The sequence below is a fragment of the Eretmochelys imbricata genome, chromosome 4 (assembly GCF_965152235.1).
Source record: "Eretmochelys imbricata isolate rEreImb1 chromosome 4, rEreImb1.hap1, whole genome shotgun sequence".
In the NCBI taxonomy this organism is placed as follows: Eukaryota; Metazoa; Chordata; order Testudines; family Cheloniidae; genus Eretmochelys; species Eretmochelys imbricata.
This window is the reverse complement of record NC_135575.1, coordinates 118,227,031-118,233,669: the sequence shown is the minus strand read 5'-3', so window position 1 is coordinate 118,233,669 and position 6,639 is coordinate 118,227,031. Positions and strand designations below refer to the sequence as shown.

Genomic DNA, 6,639 nt, shown 5'->3' with positions numbered 1-6,639 from the left:
TACTATAATGCATTTCAAAATTCACTTTAATTCACTTAACTGCTGATTCAGTTGTACATTTTTGCATGTATTCATGTTGCACACCATTGTGCTTTAATACTGCAGAACATCTCTATATAGTTTGTCATGCTTACTACATCTTCCCCTCATGAGGAATTATTTTTAAATGTTGTTTTAGATGTAAAGAACAGTAATGTACCTGATTATTTAAAATGACAGTGAAGTGCCCAGTGCTTTGCAAATGTATATTTATAAACAAGTGCATCTGTTAAAGAATCACAGGAAAAAGAAAGACTAAAACGGGGGCAATACAAAACTAAACGTCCGTTTGTGAGTTTGTAAGAGAAATTTAACATCTCGCTTATTTTACAGTTGCTATATGTTCTGAATTCACACTATTTCCCTGACTGACTTTACTTGAACCCACTATTCTGCCACAGTGTTCCTTTGTTTAAAGAATTATTTTACTCCCCAGGGAAGCTACAGTGAATCGCCTTTTGCAACAGATTGTTTTCATCCCTATTATGCCCCTCCATGTATCAAGTAGGCGCCGCAACCTCGAAAGCCACCATGTTACAGGCCCATGCGAAGGAAACACTGTAGACTCTTCCGAACACACTGTTACCCAGCCCCAGCGGCGGGGCTGGGCCTCGCCGGGCGCGCAGAGCGCCCCGCGCGCCCGAGCAGAGCTCTGCCATGCCCAGCGGGCCCGTGGAGCTGACCCTTGCGCAGCCCGTAGGGCAGGAGGCTCAGAAGCCCCGTCAGCCCTGGCCCTGGGCAGCCCCACGTGGCACTGGCAGCCCGCGCGCCCACCTCTCGGCGCATTCCAACAACACCCTCCGCTGCCGCCGCCGCGGCCGCCCGCCCCGCTCCCGGCGGCTCTGTAGAGCTCTACTCTCCCACGGGCGGGGCGGGGCGGGGCGGCGGCGCTGGCCAATCGGGCGGCGCGGCGGCTGGGGGGGGCGCTGAGGTCAGTTCCGCTGTACGCTCGCTGGCTGCTGCGCTCGGCGCAGGGCGTGGAGCCGCGTCGGCGCGCTCTGAGCGCGCGTGGGGGGCGCAGGCTCACCCACGGAGGGTAAGTACCTGGCAACGGGGCGCTCTTGCTCCCCCGCCCTCCCCCCGGGAGGCGTAGGCGGGCGGATGGGGGTCGCTGCTGGCAGCTCCGCGGCAGGGAGGCGGGGGGCGTCTGAGCTGCTGGGTGAGCTGTGGGTGTTCGGGGTCCTCAGCTCCCGCCTTTGTGACCCGAGGTGGGGGCTGTCCTAGCCCCCCTCTCTCCCTCCCGGGCAGAGGCAGCCCCTCGAGTAGGCCCCAAGGGGACACCCTCCCTATCCCGCCATAGGGGGAGGCTGCGTCCTCCCTTTCCGTCGTGGGAGGAGTCCCCAGCAGCGGGACCTGCTGCAGCCCCGAGTCCTGCTGTTCCAGCTCCCGCCTCGTCACGGGCGGTGGAATGGGGGTCCCCCTAGCTGCGGTCCAGGCGGGGCTGCACTCGTCGCTGCGGGGGTGGTAGGACTTGCTGCTGCCGCACTCCGTGCTGGCTGTACTGCCCTCGCTGGGCCGGTCGGAGCATTGCGGGGATTAGTGGGAAAAACCTTCCCCCTCCTACCCCCTTTTTATTTTGTAGTTACAGGCGGCGAGGAATGTCTCCTTTCCCCAAGGAAGGGATCAGGGACCCTGCTTTGAGCCTTGCAAAGTGCAGGGAGGGAGCAGGCTGTCTGCTCCAGTCGGTTCCCAGTAACGTTTCCTTGGGCGCACAGCCCACATGGGTGCAACTTCTGGCTATTCAACAATTTTGTGTGTGGCCATGGGGTTAGGCTTTTTCTGAGCCCTTCCATCGACACTTACTCTGTTTTCCCAAGATTACTATTGAATCTTTTGTCTTGGTACTGAATAGGAACTTTGATTAGTGGTTCTGCTACTGAGGGAGGTTTAGTACATGGCATTAATATACAAATTAACAATAAAATACTATGGGGAAGAGCTGGAATAGATCATAGAATCATAGAATATCAGGCTTGGAAGGGACCTCAGGAGGTCATCTAGTCCAACCCCCTGCTCAGAGCAGGACCAATCCCCAATTAAATCATCCGAGCCAGGGCTTCGTCAAGCCTGACCTTAAAAACTTCTAAGGAAGGAGATTCCTTTAATGATTAAATGAAATCTGTTCTATCTGTAATTTGTTTCAAAAGAAACTCCCCTAAGACAGTAGTAGAATTAATATATTTCCTCAAAGGATTTAAACACAAATAGTGATTTATAATTAATATGCTGTAGGGAATAATCCTGCATTAACTCAGATTTGGCTAAATGTCTTGCAGTATATTTTCCAATAGCAAATTTCCATGCTGCTACTAAGAAGACTGTGAGTGGGACTACTCATGGTAGTAAAATGTTTCCAGGGTCTGGGTCTAAGAGATACATACTTTTAAAATTGGATACCCTTCACCATACCCTTGGTTCTCTGTTTTCTTCAATGCCATGCTTCTTTACTGTATTCTTATTAGCCCTTACTTATTAGTAAGTATAGAATAGTATCATATTAAACCCTGCTTAAACAAGCTTAGACTATTGAAGGATTATTTTTATGGGCATAAATGTGTGCAACAGAAAACTCTGATATTTAATTTTAAAGGCTGGCAATTATACATCTAATCATAAACAAGTGTAGGTATCTCAAGTACCTTTTACAAAGGTAACTATAGGTGCAATAAATATTTAGCATGTCAAAGTGCGTGTGTCAGGTTACTGCAATAGGACTATTCTGTAGTTTTCTGCTTGAGGTTGATAGCAGCATTTTGTAAAAGGTAAATTGAGGGCCCTGTCCTTCACTGAACGATGTGGTAGACCCCTGTAGTTCTCAGTACAGGATTGGGGCTAGAATACTGTGCAGTGCATTTACAATACATTCTTGTTTTCATGGGACAAAATACATTTAAGCTATGCTTTAAAAATGTCCAGTTTGTTTTTAACTTAATATTTTGTATAATTCACGTTATAGGAGGTCCCAATAAATTGTTCTGCATATAATTCAAATGGAGATTTTTTTTTACATGTTGGCAGGATGTGAAATAATATAAAATAATTGTATATGTTATAATAAAGGCAAGCTTTAAAAACTGGTATATGGTTTTTGCTTTTTAAAAAATCTGGTGTATTGATATTTCTGTTTATTTTTAAAGAGAGAAGAACTTTGAACTCCACATACATTAAGTATTGTGCTACATGGCTAGAAGTTCATTTGGAAACAAAATATCTTCTACACCATTATTTCTGCCAAAGAAAGTTCCATTGGTATAATTTGGTGGCTCACTTGCTTTTTAGTACAATATTGTTTCTGAAAATTTATTAATACTTTTCTACATCTTTTGAAGGTAGCAGTTAGAACTGAAAACAGTATTCCAGGAGATTTATATTACAACATTATAACATTTTCAGTATTCTCTTCTCTTCCATTCTTTAAATATTTTCTTTGCTATATGGGCTGCTGCTGGACGTGAGCAGAGGTACAAAATGATGCCTTTGGATTTTATAGTCATCCATACTTTTCTGTGCTCTTTTGGGTTATGCTGCACTTTGAAGAAACTGTTTCCTTTAGTTAACCTTCTGCATTGTATCTCTATGAATACTTTGAAGAATATAAAGGTAGGCTACAAAGTGTCCAGTTTTTCTACATACTTTGTCATGCTGGTGTGTAGTGAATGGGCAGTATGTTGCCTCCTGAGACTGTGTGGATTTGCACAATTCATAGTCACCATGTTCTGGAATATTCTCACATCTTATTAAAACATCTATATTTCTCTTCTTCTCATTCATTCTATCCCATACAATGACAAAATGGAACCCTTCACACCAAAACCTTCCAGATTGGACTTTCAGCACTCAAGAATAACCAGTGATGGGACTTGGCAAAGAAAACAGGGCATGTCATTAAGACGACAGATTGCTGTTTAAACTTTTTTTTTCCCAGAACACTATTTGAATGATTCTTTTTATTTTCATTCTCTTGATTCTAATACAAATTTAATTTGAACATGGGGTTTGCCACATGCTTAAATACAGGATTTCTTCTAAATATAAGGTCTGTTCGGTTCAGAAAACTCAATAGGGACAATAGACTATCGAAAATATCCCAGTTCAGTTTCTACTGTGTCAGACTTTCAGCTTTTCAACTGATAGCTCAGTTGTATGTCTATTAAATCAAAACGATCTTTAAATAGTTTTGTTGCAAAAAAACTTCAAAATCTCTCGTGTTCTGCTAAGGCCTGCCTCTTTGATATACTTTTGTTCATTTTTTCATATTTTGTGAAAATTGCCTTGCTAGGTTTTTTTAATAGCATAGGAAAACACTTGAGTTTTTAATGCTCTTTTTTGTGATCATGTAATTGGCAGCTGAAGCCAGAAGGTTTTGTTTCCCTATTTGGTTGAGTGCAATTATTTTGTCTATGGATGGTTGCACATAGTTTTTTTTTTTTAAAAAACGCTTAGGATTGACAATGAGAACATTTATGTTCATTTCATCCTTGCTATTGAGATAAAGTTTCATTAAGATTTCAGTGCTGCAGACAGCATCAAAACAATTGTGTGGATGCAACAGTTTTGAAGAAAATGTATTTTAAATTTAACACCAATATAAACATCAAGTAAAGTGCTGTATCATCTTCTTGACCTGAAACACAGCAGTACGCCTGTCATATTTATGTCCAAAAGAAATAAAGACTTGGATGCAAAGTGTCTTGCTCATCTTCAACCTCGATGAGACAGACGTGATACTAGTATGAAGAGAGACGAACCTATGTGGGACAAATAGGAATTTTCATCTAGTTCTCTAATGAGGGCACATACCCTCCAATTGTCAATATTGTCAAAGCATTGGAGTCATAAAACCTACTCATAGACATCCAGATGGCTGTACAACAGCCAACCTTTGGCTGCGCAGGAGTCTAATATTGCTTCCAGATGTGAATTTAGCTACAGTTATTACCACATGAGACTGGATTACTACAATTTGGCTTCATCCAAAAGGCTATCAGCAAACTACAGTTTTATTCAGCACATACCGCCTAATCTGCTAAGTGGAGTGAACCAGTAAAAGTACATAACACAGTACTATTAATTATATTGGCTGCCATTTGATTTTCATAAAAATTGAGGTAATTCCTCAAAGCCCTGGATGGACTTAAAACCAAGATATCTTTGAGAATCAATCCCTTTCCATTGAAAGTATTTCCTAAGAAGACTAATGGATGGAACACAGATTCAAGATCAAATGAACTCACAATGCATTCACAAGGAAGGTCTCTGGAACTCATTCCAACCAAAGTTCAGGCTGACACTAAGACTTACATCATTGTGTAAAAGTGTCCTCTTTCACATGGGCATTGCCTTCATATGATATTACTAAGTAATTCCAACATCATGCTCTTGGGGCAATAGCCCAAACCTTACTTACCTATAAGTAAGCAAGGGGAGGGGAGAGGGTGACTCCTGACGGTTATGTTGCTATGCAACATCATCTAGAAATGTCTCCGTACCTAGATAAGCATTATGCAATGGCATCTTCATATATAGAAATGCTTGTACAGGGAAGATGTGAATGGATTTTACATGTTGCTTCTTGGGTAGGTGTGACACAGAAGGAGAGTCTCAATCATTAATCTTTATTGAGCTTTGTGCATGCTTTGAGGACAAAACTTTTTATTTTTTAACATATAAGCTTTCTCGCAATCTAGGCAACAGCTGAGGATCAGATTCTATTTACATGAAGTTTAAAAACTACAGGAAAAAAACTCCTTTGCTCTTTGTTGTTGTTCAAAGAATTTTGGAACTATCAGGTTGTGAAATACATTTTGTTTAGGAGTACTAGTGGCACCTTAGAGACTAACCAATTTATATGAGCATAAGCTTTCGTGACCTATAGCTCACTTCATTGCATGTGAGCTGTAGCTCATGAAAGCTTATGCTCAAATAAATTGGTTAGTCTCTAAGGTGCCACTAGTACTCCTTTTCTTTTTGTGAATACAGACTAACACAGCTGCTACTCTGAAACCTGTCATTTTGTGTAGGCTAATGCTACATGGTTTGCTATTGTCCTCCATCTTCTGTCCCACTGTGTTTGTGTGGTTTTTTTTCCTTTTCTTACCTGTTGCATCTCGTGTATTCAAATTAGATTGTAATCTTTTCAGGGCAGGGATCGTATGCCTATGCATAGAGCCCGGCATGGATACAAATTTATACCCACGGATGCGGACAGCCCTGGATATAAATCAGTATCCGCAGAACCACAGGGCTCTCCTGGGAACTGCAGTGGCGAAAGGAGCGGAATGTGGGGCTGCTGCTCCCAGGAGCCAGTGCTCTGTGCTGGTAGCTCCTCTGGTGCGGCTGTACCGCCCTCAGCCCCACCCATTGAGGTGGTCATCAGCCTCACCGGCAGCCATCCCTGGTCGCGCTCTTATGTTCAAGTGGCACGCACACCCCCAGACAGAAGACGCAGACAGCTGCATGGAAGGGATGGGAGCAAGGCTGGGGGTGGTACAGCTGTGCCAGAGGAGCTGCCAGAGCAGGGCACTGGCTCCTGGGAGCGACAGCCCCATGTTCTGCTTCTTTTGCCACTGTGGTTCCCGGGAGAGCTCTGCAGTTTCACGG

The 6,639-nt window shown here is 43.5% G+C and overlaps 1 protein-coding gene across 4 annotated transcripts in view; it reads left to right on the top strand.

The window, feature by feature from the left end:
- Nucleotides 1-987: 987 nt before the first annotated feature.
- The window catches only part of ZNF518B (zinc finger protein 518B), a 143,129-nt gene continuing 137,477 nt past the window's right edge, over nucleotides 988-6,639 (top strand). For 2 of the 4 annotated variants that reach the window (XR_013346005.1, XR_013346004.1), the window contains exon 1: nucleotides 994-1,075. The gene's annotated coding sequence lies outside the window, so the exon portion shown is untranslated. Of the gene's footprint in view, nucleotides 1,076-6,639 lie in introns of all 4 variants that reach the window. The other 2 variants (XR_013346003.1, XM_077815847.1) reach the window with 2 other exon arrangements.